This window comes from Salvelinus alpinus, chromosome 6, assembly GCF_045679555.1.
Source record: "Salvelinus alpinus chromosome 6, SLU_Salpinus.1, whole genome shotgun sequence".
Lineage (NCBI taxonomy): Eukaryota > Metazoa > Chordata > Actinopteri > Salmoniformes > Salmonidae > Salvelinus > Salvelinus alpinus.
This window is the reverse complement of record NC_092091.1, coordinates 48,390,410-48,407,506: the sequence shown is the minus strand read 5'-3', so window position 1 is coordinate 48,407,506 and position 17,097 is coordinate 48,390,410. Positions and strand designations below refer to the sequence as shown.

Here is a 17,097-nt window from a genome sequence, read left to right as displayed (position 1 = left end):
CCTGACCAACCAAAATACAGACATAAAAAGGATCTCTAAGGTCAGGGCGTGACAGTACCCCCCCCAAAAGGTGCGGAATCCGACCGCAAAACCTGAACCTATAGGGGAGGGTCTGGGTGGGAATTTCACCGCGGTGGTGGCTCTGGTGCGGGACGTGGACCCCGCTCCACCTTAGTCTTGGCGCCTCTGGAGCGGGGACCCTTACCGCCGACCCCGGACCGGGGACCCTCGCAGCGGGCCCCAGACAGGAGGGAGACTCTGGCTGCTCCGGACAGGAGGGAGACTCTGGCTGCTCTGGACAGGAGGGTTAGAGCTTAGCACAGGCACAGGACTCACCAGGCTGGGGAGACATGCAGGAGGCCTTGTCCTTGGCCGAGGCACCGGATACACTGGACCGTGGAGGCGCACTGGAGGTCTCGAGCAAAAAGCCTGCACAACCCGTCCTGGCTGTATGGTGACTTTGGCCCTGCACGTGCGGGGCGCAGGCACAGGACGCACTGGGCTGTGCAGACGCACTGGAGACAGTGCGCAAAGCTGGCGCAGGATAACACGGGCCGAGGAGACGCACTGGAGACCAGATGCGCTGAGCCGGCATCATCCCTCCTGGCTCGATGCCCACTCTAGCCCGGCAGATGCGAGGAGCTGCGATGTAGCGCACCGGGCTATGAACACGTACTGGAGACACTGTGCGCTCCACCCCATAACACGGTGCCTGACCAGTACAACGCTGGCCACGGTAAGTGCGAGGAGTTGGCTCAGGTCTCCTACCTGAGTCCGCCAATCTCCTCGTGTGCCCCCCCCCCCCAAAAAAAATCTGGGGCTGCCTCTTGTGCCCGTTACCTCGAGCCAATTCCTCGTCGTGTAGCCGCTCCGCTCTAGCTGCCTCCAGCTCCTCTTTCAGACGGCGATATTCCCCGGCTGAGCCCAGGGTCCCTTGCCGTCCAAAATTCCCCCCCATGTCCAGGAGTCCATTTTCCCACGCTGCTTGGTCCTTTGGTGGTGGGTAGTTCTGTAACGAACGTCGTCGGGAGAAGGAGAAGAGGACCAAGGTGCAGCGTTGTAAGTGTTCATAATTTTAATCACTAAACTGAACACTGAACAAAACAACAAAAGACGACAAACGAACAGTTCGGTAAGGTGACGACACACACTAAACAGAAAACAACTACCCACACCCACAGGTGGGAACAGGCTACCTAAGTATGGTTCTGCTGCCTCTGATTGGGAACCATACCAGGCCAAACACAGAAATACAAAACATAGACAACATAGAACACCAGACATAGAATGCCCACCCCAACTCACGCCCTGACCAACCAAAATAGAGACATAAAAAGGATCTCTAAGGTCAGGGCGTGACAAAGAGCCCCTTCATTAAAGGTGAGATACCTCTTTAAAACCATTTATTTAATTCAAAATATTTAGTACAGACCTTTTAAAACACGCTATAATTAATTAACCAATTTTACTGCCCAATATTGAAACATGCAATAATGTTTTTTATGTATAAACATTGTTGTACAACAGTTATACATCATTACCAGACACAGTACTACACTTTCAATAACCTTTAAATGTTTATAACTATCTGTTGTAGGAAAGCCTGTATTCGTATAAAATAAGACATTGTTTTGAAACGCACATGCCCATTTTCCCAGAAAAGCCTTTCTCCGCGACAGACCGGGGCGAGAGAGAAAACGAGAGATTCCCGTTCGTTCAAGGGTGAGATACAATTTTAAAACCATTTATTTAATTCTAAATCTTTAGTACAGACCTTTTAAAACATGTTATAATTTAAAACATTTACTATTCCTTTCTTACAGATAAAGGGCCTGGTTATAGGTTTTGACACCCGTCAGTTTCCAATTCCACCCAAGCCCCAGCTCCGTAAGTTTTCCAGGCATAAAGTAGTTGACATCCAGACAGGCTTTGGAAAATACATACGAACTAACAGATTTTTGTAGCATCTCTACTATATCGGTCATGTTACTGTGGTCTTTTTTTAAAGTCAATAAACATGTGTGTAAAGTGTACACTTTTGTTTCACAGTAGATTTGTTTAAGCCCACCAAAAAACACCTGATTTATCCCACAGCATTAATTAATAAGATGGGTAAAAAATGAATCTGTTTAAGTGATAAGTAAAGGCCTTTCAAAAAGAGGCTGTCATGATTGACTGTGACACATATTTAACACATATTGCTTGTTACAGAAGACTACTGTTGTACATTGAATATCCATTCATCCCTGTTACACCTTGATGTGTTGGCTCTCTATGTCTGTACATAGTGTGAAATGCGGTTTCCCTAAAGTTATTACCCCCTAAACCTGAATCTGAAATTAACTTTATGATATTTTCTTAACCCTATTACTTTGGGGTTCTAATCTACCTCTTTCAAAATCCCCCCGGTGTACATGCACCTAACATCCATAGGCTGGAGCCACCTGGAAGCTCGGGAATCTCAACAGTGTGTTAGGCTGAGAAACATAATTTAGATGGTTGTTTTATTGTTGTTGAAAGCTTGAAATGTACACAATGAGAAGGGACCTTGTTTCTAACACCCCTGTAGAGACATACACACACACACACACATCCATACACACAAACAATCCCCCTCCCAGACATTCCTGCTTCATAGACAACAACCCTAAGGGCAATAAAATAGGGTGGGTGTGGGGCCATACTCTTTGAAATGTTCAAACACATCCCCCCAGTTCAACGAGGTCCCTAGACATCAATCATCATGACAAAGGAATAGATGCATTATATACATAAATTAACACTCACTCTAAGGCGTGAGAACAGGAACAGGATGTCCTGACAGGATGCCCCTATATTGGCACTCCCTAGAGCACGTGATAACTTCCCGCCAGGATGTCCTGACCGGATGCCCAAATATGGGCATGCACACGTCATCCGGACATAGGGTCATAAAAAAAATCAAATGTTTGATGTGTGCCGTCTACTTTATTCTCTCTGGCTACACATCAAGTTTACAAACAAAATATCTAAATGCATTCTCCATTACATTGACTAATATATTGATATATCCTTGTAGCTCGTGAACCCTGAGATCTTTGAGTATAGTGGCATTTGGCCCAAAGATCCTTTCATCCCAGCTGCAAAGCTCACTTCAGCCCTGGCTGCTCAGCTCAATCAAGTTTGTGTATGCCAATGGTGTTGTGGGTGAGGTATTTGCCCCCACTGGTGTGTCTGAAACAGTACTGAATATCCATGGAGGTATCCTGAACATCCTGCATCAAGAAAACACAGAACGTCTATGAGATGCAGGAGGTAAGACTTGTATATTTTCATATTCACACATACAGTACTTCTCACTTTCCTTTGTATTACCTATGCTGGAGCTCAGGGAGTGTGCAAGACCCACTATGTGATCAGTGAAGATGCCAAGGCACAGTGCATCTGTTTGACTAAGACCAAAGATCTGAATCACTGCCAGGAGAGAATCATGAAGAGTTTGGTCTGGCTTACACTGAGTAGTGTGTTGAGATCCAGCAGATAGGAGCAAATATAACTTGTTATTGGCTTTGGTGGACATCACTAAACAACAGATATTCTAGCCTAGGCAATATCACTAACAATATGTTTTATCTACCCAGAGAGGAAAGAACCAGAGGGGAGCTGCCATCTACAACTTTGCCACTGGTGCCATGATCCTGGAAGCGACTGTTACAGAGCTCCATCAGTTCTCACTTTTAATAAGATGAATGGCGCTGCCCAGATGGAAGCAAAGTATGTTGACTGATTTGAAAAGTACATTTTAAGGTGTAATGCAAGGTATACAGCATCTAAAATTGTTAATTAGCTTAAATTGCCCATTTACAGACAAACCTTGGTTTTTGTTAAGATTGAGAAGATCCCAGTTAAGCCCTTCGAAGCAGAATATCTTCACCATGGATCCATTCAGTATGAGTTTGCCACTGAGATTCTCCGACACTGATTCCGCTCCTTAGGCTCAGCAACGCACATTATCAGGTACAGTGACAAGTAGTACCTTCCTCTTGAGTCACAGGACATTGTCCGTAGTGTTTTCTTGAATTATGCTCCTGATAACTTTTCAAAATATGAATTCCTTCTCTCGTCAGATTATGGAGATTCTGAACCATCTGGTTGAAAACAATGTGGCTGAGGTCCATGACGATGCCCCACTGAAGTTTATTCAGCTTGTCCAGCTCATACGTATGGCCAGCTTTGAAACCATTCGGGCCATCTGGCATCAGTTCAAGGCCAAGCCAGCTTTCAGGTACTTTTCAAATCATCTTTGGGAAACAAATATCATCAAAAAAGACAGGCACAGTACTAAAGTGAACCTTCCACTTTTTCATATACTGGATCCTGGATGCAATCCCTGCAATTGGAACTCCAGTTACTCTGAAATTCATCAAGGAGAAGTTAGTGGGGGGTCAAATTACTAATGCTGAAGCTGCTCCAGCTCTGGTGGCCACTGTGCACATGGTTACAGCTGATGTGGAGGCCATCAAGCTTTTTGATGTAGGTACACCTTACGATTAGGTTTAAACTACATTTTTTGAATCCTGGTTAATATGACTGAAAACAATCTTTTTTTGCACCACCAGACCCTGGTTTTCAACCACAAGATTCAGGCAAACCCACTTATGCGTGAGGTCGCCATGCTTGTTTATGGTACCATGATTTCCAAGTACTGTGCTACATATCCCACCTGCCATGCTGACTTTGTGAAAGTAAAATATGTTTTTCATAATCACATTCAGTTATTACTTACTGGATGAGAATGAAACTCTTCATGGGTCTTTTAACCTCTACAGCTCATCCATGATCTTTCTGTTGAGGCTATCGCTAAGGGTAACTTTGAGGAAATCGCAATGTTTCTGAAAGTTCTTGACAATGCTGGACATCCTGCTAGCCTTAAGCCCACCATGAAGCTCCTGCCCAGATTTGGAACTGCTGCTGCTGCTACTCTGCCACTGAGAATTCAGGGTGATGCCATCTTGGCTCTGAGGAACATTACCAAGGAGGAGCCCGGAATGGTGAGTATTGCTCCTCTCTCTCAGTTAACACCATCACATCTTATGACATTTGAACAATCCACTTACCTTTTTATCATCCGGTGTTTTAGATCCAGGATGTCGCTGTGCAGTTCATGGACAAGGCTCTTCACCCAGAGCTCCGTATGATCGCCACATTTGTGCTTTTCGAAACAAAGCTTCCCATGGGTCTGGCAACTACTCTTGCTGATGCTGTAGCAAAGGATGCCAATCTGCAGGTCGCTAGCTTTGTCGACTCTCTCATGAAGGCCATGACCAAGTGCACCGCCCCTGGCTTTACCTCAGTGTAAGAGCACTCTTCAATTTCTCAAAACATGTCGTCTAGATTTGCATCTGCATTTGAATCTAATTGCATTCTATTTTCCCATTTTAGTGCTGCTGCTCGCAATGTTGCATTCAAGATCCTGAGCCCAAAATTTGACTGAGCTTCTGTTTCAGCAAAGTCACCCACCTGGATTATTATCATTGTAAAGGCCTCATGAACTGAACTCCTACAATCTTAATGGTTTCTCTCTCATATGTTGGCATAATGATTGTTTTCTTTCTTAAAACCTTTCTAGGACACGCGTTCCGCTAGCGGAACCCCCCCCCAACATTCCTCTGAAAAGGCAGCGCGTGAAATTAAAAAATATTTTTTAGAAATATTAACAAGTCCAATACAGCAAATGAAATGAAATATCAGCAAATTAAATATCACACATTAGCAAGTCCAATACAGCAAATGAAAGATAAACATCTTGTTAATCTACCCATCGTGTCCGATTTTTAAAATGTTTTACAGCGAAAACACAACATATATTTATGTTAGCTCACCACCATATCCAAAAAACACACAGCCATTTTTCCCATAGCTTTCACAAAACCCAGAAATAGAGATAAAATGAATCACTAACCTTTGAACATCTTCATCAGATGACACTCATATGACATCATGTTACACAATACATTTATGTTTTGTTTGATAATGTGCATATTTATATCCACAAATCTCGGTTTACATTGGCGCCATGTTCAGAAATGCCTCCAAAATATCCAGAGTAATTACAGAGAGCTATGTCAAATAACAGAAACTCATCATAAACTTTGATGAAAGATACATGTTTTACATATAATTAAAGATACACTGGTTCTTAATGCAACCGCTGTGTCAGAATTAAAAAAAACTTTAGTAAAAAGCACACCATGCAATAATCTGAGACGGCGCTCAGATAGAAACAACATTTCTCCGCCATGTTGGAGTCAACAGAAATACGAAATTACATCATAAATATTCCATTACCTTTGATGATGTTTCATCAGAATGCAGTGCCAGGAATCCTAGTTCCACAATAAATCGTTGTTTTGTTCGATAATGTCCATTACTTATGTCGAATTAGCAACTTTAGCTAGCATGTGTAGTACACGTTTCCAAACACTTGCGCAAGTGAATGCAAACGTCGGAAGAAAACTTCAAAAAGTTATATTACAAGTCGAATAAACTGGTCAAACTTAGTTGAGAATCAATCTTCAGGATGTTGTTATCATATATATCCAATAACATCCCAACCGGAGCATTTCTTCATGTCTGTAAAAGTAATGGCACACATTGACATCCCATGTCTAGTGTGCGTGACCAGGAACTGTCAATCTGCCAGACCAGTGACTCAAATAGCTTCCATCCGGCCCCACATCACACTAGAGGCTTCATTCCACGTTCTACTGACTGTTGACATCTAGTGGAAGGCGTATGAAGTGCAAACAGATCCATAAATTACAGGGATTTGAATAGGCGATGACTTTCACATCGACCCTTTTCAGAATTTTCACTTCCTGTTTGGAAGTGTGCCTGCCATATGAGTTCTGTTATACTCACAGACGTAATTCAAATAGTTTTAGAAACTTCAGAGTGTTTTCTATCCAATAGTAATAATAATATGTATATATTATCATCTGGGATAGAGTAGGAGGCCGTTCAATTTGGGCACAAATTCAACCAAAAGTGAAAATGCTGCCCCCTATCCCTAAAAAGTTAACTTCTTGTGGCTGCAGGGGCAGTATTGAGTAGCTTGGATGAAAGGTGCACAGAGGTGCCCAGAATAAACGGCTTGCTCCTCAGTCATAGTTGCTAATATATGCATATTATTATTAGTATAGAAAACACTCTGACGTTTCTAAAACGGTTTGAATTATGTCTGTGAGTATAACAGAACTCATATGGCAGGCAAAAACCTGAGAAAACATCCAAACAGGAAGTGGAAATTCTGAGGCTGGTCGATTTTCAACCAAGATCCCATTGAAATCACAGTGAGATATGAATGAGTTTGCACTTCCTACGGCTTCCACTAGATGTCAACAGTCTGTAGAACTTTGTCTGATACCTATACTGTGAAGTGGGCCGAATGAGAGGAGAATTAGTCAGGTCTGCCATGACCTGACCATTCTTTGACCATGCGTGTTCACATGAGAGGGAGCTCTGTTCCATCGCTCATCTGAAGTCAATGTAATTCTCCGGTTGGAACGTTATTCAAGATTTATGTTAACAACGTTCTAAAGATTGATTCAATACATCGTTTGACATGTTTCTACTGACTGTTACGGAACTTTTGTACATTTCGTCAGCTTTTAGGGAACGCGCTTCGTGACTTTGGAATTGTTTACCAAACGCGCTAACAAAAGTAGCTAATTGGACATAAATAACGGACATTATCGAACAAATCAAGCATTTATTGTGGAACTAGGATTCCTGGGAGTGCATTTTGATGAAGATCATCAAAGGTAAGGGAATATTTATCATGTAATTTCTGGTTTCTGTTGACTCCAACATGGCGGCTAATTTGACTATTGTTCTGAGCGCCGTCTCAGATTATTGCATGGTTTGCTTTTTCCGTAAAGTTTTTTTTAAATCTGACACAGCGGTTGCATTTAGGAGAGGTATATCTATAATTCCATGTGTATATGCAAAATCACTGGATGTTTTTGGAACTAGTGAACGTAACACGCCAATGTAAACTCAGATTGTTTTTATATAAATATGAACTTTATCAAACAAAACATACATGTATTGTGTAACATGAAGTCCTATGAGTGTCATCTGATGAAGATCATCAAAGGTTAGTGATTCATTTTATCTCTATTTGTGCTTTTTGTGACTCCTATCTTTGGCTGGAAAAATGAATGTGTTTGTCTGTGATTTGGCGGTGACCTAACATAATCGTTTGTGGTGCTTTCGCTGAAAATCCTATTTGAAATCGGACACTTTGGAGGGATTAACAACAAGATTACCTTTAAAATGGTATAAGACACATGTATGTTTGAGGAATTTTAATTATGAGATTTGTTTGAATTTGGCGCCCTGCACTTTCACTGGCTATTGTCATATCGATCCCGTTACCGGGATTGCAGCCATAAGAAGTTTTAAGCTCCCCTGATGATGGGTGCTGCTCCCAGTGCTTTCTACATCAATGATGCTGCCACCGTTTTTCCGAGAGCCATTGTGGCTAAAGCCCACACCTACTTTGCTGGAGCAGCTGCTGATGTTCTGGAGGTAAAAACTGTTATTCAAAACCATTTAAAATGATTACAATTCAGAGGTTCCAAAACCCTCTTTTAACGATCTTTCTCAGATTGGAGTGAGAACCGAGGGAATCCAGGAGGCTCTTATGAAAATTCCCAAGGCTCCTAAAAAGTCTTGACAGGATCACCAAGATGAAGCGTGTCATTAAGGATGTAAGTACCAAAGATCACTTAATAATCTCCCAAATGTATCTCCAAAGAATCAATGATTAGGTTTTTTAAATGAAGTTGATGACGTTTATCAGTCAGCTTTGCTCTACTAATCTATCCACAGCTGTCTGACTGGAGGTCCATGCCTTCAACCGAGCCCTTGGTCTCTGTGTATGTGAAGTTCTTTAGACAGGAAATTGCCTTAGGCAACATCAACAAGGCCATCATCGAACAGGTAATTCATGTATGTATTATACTCCTTTATACTACTTTATGATCAGGAAAGCTGGAAATTCTTAAACCTCTTCCACAGTTGACTTTCACAGTGGTCTTATGTCATCATAGCTAGGTAGATGGCCAATGTTTGTTTCTCTACAGCTTGCAACTGGACCTGCTGTTCAGGCAGAGGAACAGTTGTCCATGAGAGCACTGCTGTCTGGAGCTGCTTTTTATTATATTAAGCCCCTGCCGGCTGCCGAGGTGCATTGCATCTTCCCCACCGCTGTTGGTGTGCCCATGGAGCTCAGCTTCTATACTGCTGCAGAAGCCGTTGCAACTGTCAATGGTATGTGCTCACCAACAAGAATGTAATGAAGCAGTAATGCTGTTGTTGTTTTAATTCATCTTGGGTTTCATAGTCACATTGGCTATGTTTCTCCATTCCCATTTTCACAGTCCAAGCCACCATGTCTCCCAGCTCATGAAGACCAGGCTGCATCACATCCGGCCGTGATTGGGAGTCCCATAGGGCGGCATACAATTGGCCCAGCGTCCACCGGGTTTGTCCGGGGTAGGCCGTATTTGTAAATAGGAATTTGTTCTTAACTGACTCTCCTAGTTAAATAAAGGTTAAATATATATTTTTAAAAGACAAACATTCAACTGCAGACCAAGTTTACACCAAGGTGCATACAATACCAGTCAAAAGTTTGGGCACACTTACTCATTCAAGGGTTTTTCTTTATTTTTACTATTTTCTACACTGTAGAATAATAGTGAAGACATAAAAACTATGAAATAACACATATGGAATCACCCAAAAAGTGTTAAACAAATCAAAATATATTTTATATTTGAGATTCTTCAAAGTAGCAACCCTGTGCCTTGATGACAGCTTTGCACAATCTTGATATTCTCTCAACAAGCTCCAATAGGTAGTCACCTGGAATGCATGTCAATTAACAGGTGTGCCTTGTTAATTCGTGGAATTTCTTTCCTTCTTAATACATTTGAGCCAATCAGTTGTGTTGTGACAAGGTACGGTTGGTATAATGAAGATAGCCCTATTTGGTAAAAGACCAAGTCCATATTATGGCAAGAACAGCTCAAATAAGCAAAGAGAAACGATTGTCCATCATTACTTTAAGACATGAAGGTCAGTCAATACGGAACATTTCTGTTCAGACCATCGATCTCATTGCATCTGTGCGGTATGTAGCTTTTTCTAGAACAGGTAGTAAAATGGATTTACTAGCATTACAAATTCCATGGTTCTATTGAATGCATACCTTTAAGCTGTAAAAATCACATTAACTTTTACTTGGTACTCATCCCGGATCCGGGAGCACCCCCCACAGTAAAAAAGCTGACTAGCATAGCCTAGCATAGCGTCACAAGTAAATACTAGCATCTAAATATCATTAAATCACAAGTCCAAGACACCAGATGAAAGATACAGATCTTGTGAATCCAGCCATCATTTCTGATTTTTAAAATGTTTTACAGGGAAGACACAATATGTAAATCTATTAGCTAACCACGTTAGCAAAAGACACCACTTTTTTTACTCCATCAGTAGCTATCACTAATTCGACTAAATAAAGATATATATAGCCACTAACCAAGAAACAACTTCATAAGATGACAGTCTGATAACATATTTATGGTATAGCATATGTTTTTTTAGAAAAATGTGCATTTTTCAGGTATAAATCACAGTTCTACATTGCAGCTGCAATCTGAAATAGCGTTGGAAGCAGCCGGAATAATTACAGAGACCGACGTCAATTACCAAAATACTCATCCTAAAACATTTCTGAAAAATACACAGCCTACAGCAATTGAAAGACACAGATCTTGTGAATCCAGACAATATTTCAGATTTTCTAAGTGTTTTACAGGGAAGACACAATATGTAAATCTATTAGCTAACCACGATAGCAAAAGACACCACTTTTTTTCTCCACCATTTTTTTCCTGCATCAGTAGCTATCACTAATTCGACTAAATAAAGATATATATAGCCACTAACCAAGAAACAACTTCATAAGATGACAGTCTGATAACATATTTATGGTATAGCATATGTTTTTTTAGAAAAATGTGCATATTTCAGGTATAAATCACAGTTCTACATTGCAGCTGCAATCTGAAATAGCGTTGGAAGCAGCCGGAATAATTACAGAGACCGACGTCAATTACCAAAATACTCATCCTAAAACATTTCTGAAAAATACACAGCATACAGCAATTGAAAGACACAGATCTTGTGAATCCAGACAATATTTCAGATTTTCTTAGTGTTTTACAGCGAAAACACAATATATCGTTATATTAGCATACCACATGAGCTAACATTACCCCAGCATTGAATCAAGGCAAAAGGGGCGATAACGTTATCGCCACCAAAATATATTAATTTTTTCACTAACCTTCTCAGAATTCTTCAGATGACAGTCCTGTAACATCATATTACACAATGCATATAGAGTTTGTTCGACAATGTGCATATTTAGCATCACAAATCGTGGTTATGCAATGTAATCTGTCAAAACATGGCATGCATTCTGGCCGGCGCCATCTTGGAAAGGCACCTAAGTTTACGATTATTTATCGATTAGATTGACTAAAGAAATACAGGTTGGACAGCTAATGAAAGATGCATTGGTTATTAATGCAACCGCTGATTTAGATTTTTAAAATTTACGTTACTAGACATACATTGTGAGTTACAGCCAGACTAGTGCCGCAAAAAATGGCTGACAACTGCGTTTACATTTTTCCACATAAATACGGAATAAAATCATAAATAGCTCTTACTTTTGGACGAGCTTCCATCAGTATCTTGGGCAATGTGTCCTTTGTCCAAAATAATCGTTGCTTTGTTGTAAAACGACCTCCTCAACTTCGGAACTAGCAGCTAACGATAGCTACACGGCACACACATGCCCAAATCCTCAAACGCAATACTAAGGAAATTCAGAAAAATAGCAATATACTCGCATAAACTGATATAAATCGGTTTCAAATAACTTCGTTATGATGTTTCTAACACCTATATCGAATTAAATCACAGACGGATATATCTTTGGTCAATAACGAGAGCTTTTGAGCATGCCATTCTGATGTCCTCTCTTGCGCCTTGGCGAGCGTCGAAAAGAAGGGACATCTCACTCCATTGCCTTTTATAAACTCTGAGAAACACGTAGAGACACCATTCCACTTCTCATTGGTTACTGACATCCAGGGGAAGGCGGGTGCAGTTCATTTCGATCCATAGGGCACACACAGAGTTTTAAACTGATCCGAGATCAGAGACTATTTTTCAGACCTTCGCATGTCCTGTCATGATTTTCGCTGTAGAAAGAGTTCTGGTTCACCCACAGACATAATTCAAACGGTTTTAGAAACTAGAGATTGTTTTCTATCCAATAGTAATAATAATATGCATATTGTACGAGCAAGAATTGAGTACGAGGCAGTTTAATTTGGAAATGTAGAAAAAAAAATAGTGCTAACAGCTCCCCCTATTGACAAAAGGTTAATGATTCCTGCCACCAAATATGTATCACAGCTGTCAAAGGAGATATTCACATCTAAAATTGCATCTTCTATGATTGGTAGTTTGGGAAGATGAATATTCTATTTTGACACTACTTTTCAGCAGCCATTTCTTCTTGTAGTTATGACCTCTAATCTCTTTCCCGTTTTGTCATTTTCAGTCAAGGTCATCTGAAATCACTTACAATGATATACCTTCCAACTTCATGCCCAAGAATGAATGTGTGCTAAATCCAAATTCTTCGGAATCAAGGCATGTGCTGAGATTGAATCTCACACGGAACCCAAATCGGCTGCACGCGTGTGCCATCGTGCGCTATTGTGCATACATTTATTTTGTCCCCCTACACCAAACACGATCACGACACGCAGGTTAAAATATCAAAACAAACTCTGAACCAATGACATTAATTTGGGGACAGGTCGAAAAGCATTAAACATGTATGGCAATTTAGCAAGTTAGCTTGCACTTGCTAGCTAATTTGTCCTATTTAGCTAGCTTGCTGTGGCTAGCTTATTTGTCCTGGGATATAAACATTGAGTTGTTATTTTACCTGAAATGCACAAGGTCTTCTACTCCGACAATTAATCCACACATAAAACGGCCAACCGAATAATTTCTAGTCATCTCCTCCTTCCAGGCTTTTTCATCTTTGAAATTATATGGTGATTGGTATCTACACTTTTACCACGACAACCGGCAAAACATTTAGTCTTTCAATCACCCACGTAGGTATAACCAATGAGGAGATGGCGCGTGGGTACCTGCTTCTATAAACCAATGAGGAGATGGGAGAGGCAGGACTTTCAGCGCGATCTGCGTCAGAAATAGAAAGGAGTTCCTTGGCATCGCAGACGCTCGTTGGCGCGCAAGCAGTGTGGGTGCAATAATTGAATAACATGGATTTCTACATTTATTTTGCGACGCTCGTGCACGCGACGTGTCCGGTCTGGTCAGCATATCAGAGCGCTGCTTTCATCAGAAACTGTCCTCTCTATGCATGGATTGGGAAACACTCAGTCCTTGTTGATGTGTCACCAGGCAAGATATATTCATGATTTACATCCAATACACAACTATCAATACAATAAGAAAAAAATTAAATTATCTTAGAGAAGCAATTGTATCTATATTTCTTTGCGGGCAGCTTCTGGTCCAGTCATTGAGTGAGTGGAGATTGAAGTACAAATTGGGACCCAAGGCCACAGTAAAGATAATCAAAGCCAACACCATGACTGAAGAGAAAGAAGCTCCAGACGGAAAAACTGTCCTGGTGAAGCTCAATAAAATCCTGGTTCTTGGTCTGAAGAATGGTAGCAGATCTTCCCCCAGTTCTAGCAGCCCTCGCTCCAGCAGTTGTCATTCCATCCGTTTCCCTCCAAATCCATCTCCTCATCTCCAGCTCCTCTATGTCCTGTACCTCCAAGTACAGCTCTTCCAGCTCCCGCATCTGAAGGGTGAGGCAGAACTTTCAAGCAGTTAACCTAAATGACTCTATTTTCACTGCTCTTCCTATTACAGGAGGAAGTAATTGACATGAAGTTTGTCAAGAACCACGTCCACCAGGTAATGTTTATATAGTGCACATACAATATGTGCAGCTATTATTGATGCTTGATGATATTAAACCTGAGTTGGTATACTTATTTTGCTTGCAGCATCCAATCTCTAAAGTAAGAACCTCCAGCAGAATCTACAAACGGGTAAAACTTCTATATCACAACTGGGGCTGTGTATAATTACTCTCCATTGCTGACAATGGGAGTGAGTACAATAATGAACTGTGTCTTTTCAGGCAAAATACACTGGCAATGCTGTTGCCCCAGCCGTGACCATCCACATCCGTGCAGTAAGAGCTGACAATGACGTGCAGGGATACCAGATTGCTGCTTACTTGGACAAAGCTACTTTTAGACTGCAAATCATCCTGTCTAACCTTGCTCCAAATGACAACTGGAGAATTTGTGCTGACAGTGTTCTTCCGAGCAACCACAAAGTTATGGTAAGATTAAAGGCCATGTCTCCAATGCCACTGTACTGTAATGTCACATTGCTTCAGTCTATACTGCTTGAGGTCATAAAAAAATAAATACATTTTTTTCTGTCTCAGGCTAAGTTTGCCTGGGGTGTAGAGTGCAAGGAATTTGAGACTGAAATCACATTCGAGACTGGTCTTGTGGGACCAGACCCTGCATTCCGTGTGAAGCTGACATGGGACAAACTTCCCCATGGCCTGAAGCACTACACAACGAAATACAGTTCCTCACTTCATTATAAAGACACATTTCATGGCTTTACTTTGCGCTGGTATTTACTAAACTGTATGAAATAGTGCTCAACTAACTATTTATATTGCAAGTCAATACAATAAATGAAAATGCATTTGAAATGTTTCAGGTTGGTTGAGTACCTCCCTAGTGCTTCTCTATGCAGGAATGAGCCAGGCAAGCGCCAAGAACAGTGTTAAGCAAATCAAATTGACTGTGGCTGTTTCCTCCGAGAGAACTCTGATTGTCATTCTGAAAACACCGAAGGTCAGTAGTCTTAGGCCTACTTTTTTTTTTACTGAAGTTCATTCTTTTCTCTTCGGTCTCTGATATAAATATACAATTATTGCAGAAGACAGTGTGCGAACAGGCCATGACTCTCCCCATTGCTCTGCCCATTGGCGCTACCGCTAAAGAGCTGAATGTCACTGACCAGATCTACTACATGTTTTCCAAAGCCAGCGCAGGTGAGAAGAGACAAATATAATTGTTACAAAAAAAAATGTGCAAACTCTGTAATGAATGGTGTTGTGATTCTTAATTTTCTTGACTCCAGCTGAATGCTGCATGGTCAGAGGCACACTGACCACATTCAACAACAGGAGGTACAAAAACGAGATGCCCCTCTCTTGCTACCAAGTTTTGGCTCAGGATTGCACCACAGAGCTGAAATTCATGGTTCTGCTGAAGAAGGATAACCTTCATGAACAAAACCACATCAATGTGAAAATCTCTGACATGTGAGTACAGCAAATATACAGTGTTCTTTTTGTTTACAATTGCCCGAAATACTGTGGAGCATAAAAAAATGCTAAGCCATAGCAGTGCATTTTGAAACGCTGACTCATCTTTGGCAGACAGTTGAGATGCATTGTACATTTTCTGAGCTTCATTTGGAATTGTATTCCTTTTTACAATTGATTACAATTATTCCAGTGATACTGACATGTACCCCAAGGACAATGACGAATTGGTGAATGTCAATGGAATGGAAGTTCCCATCAACAACCTCCCATACCAGCACGCCACAGGTTTCTTATTATGTCTAATACAATCAAAACCATCTATTTTCACATTAAATTAGTGTTGGAAGTTTTTCAATTCACTTCACAAAAACTCACAATGATTGTCCTCTTCTTGCTTGTAGGTTCCATCCAGATCAGACAGAAATCTCAGGGCCTGTCTCTCTATGCCCCTAGCGATGGTCTCCAGGAGGTTTACTTTGATAAGAACACATGGATGGTGATTCTAAGTTTAAACTCACGCGTTCTTCCACTGGACTTATTTACACACACACACATACATACACACAAATATATATATTGCTAAGAGTGTGCAAAGCTGTCATCAAGGCAAAGGGTGGCTACTTTGAAGAATCTCAAATATGTAATATATTTTGATTTGTTTAACACTTCTTTGGTTACTACATGATTTCATATGTGTTATTTAATAGTTTTGATGTCTTCACTATTATTCTACAATGTAGAAAAAAGTCAAAATAAAGAAAAACTTTTGAATGAGTAGGTGTGTCCAAACTTTTGACTGGTAATGTATATACACTACCGTTCAAAAGTTTGGGGTCACTTAGAAATGTCCTTGTTGTTGAAAGAAAATAATTTTTGTCCATTAAAATAACATCAAATTGATCAGAAATACCAGTCTCAAAACACCAGTCTCAACGTCATCAGTGAAGAGGCGACTTCAGGATGCTGGCCTTTCATGGAATATCTACGCCTATGTAGATATTCATTTTTATTTTATTTTTTTTATCAGCCGTTTAACCAGCTACAATAGTCATTTACAACATTAACAATGTCTACACTGTATTTCTGATCAATTTGATATTATTGTAATGGACAAGAAATATGCTTTTCTTTTTTTTTTAAAGAAAATTTCTAAGTGACCCCAAACTTTTGAACAGTAGTGAATATACAGTTGAAGTCAGAAGTTTACATACACCTTCGCCAAATACGTTTAAACTCAGTTTTTCACAATTCCTGACATTTAATCCTAATAAAAATTTCCTTAGGTCAGTTAGGTTGTCTTAGGTCAGTTAGGATCACCACTTTATTTTAAGAATGTGAAATGTCAGAATAATAGTAGAGAATGATTTAGTTCAGCTTTTATTTCTTTCATCACATTCCCACTGGGTCAGAAGTTTAGATACACTCAATCAGTATAAAGTCAACGCTACCACAAACTGGTTAACTTGGGTCAAATGTTTAGAGTAGCCTTCCACAAGCTTTCCACAATAAATTGGGGGAATTTTGGCCCATTCCTCCTGACAGAGCTGGTGTAA

General features: G+C 40.7%; 1 pseudogene; it reads left to right on the top strand.

Moving 5' to 3' along the window:
- LOC139579703 (vitellogenin-like) overlaps positions 1–16,127 on the top strand; it is a 34,992-nt pseudogene extending 18,865 nt beyond the window's left edge.
- The last annotated feature ends 970 nt before the right edge of the window (positions 16,128–17,097 follow it).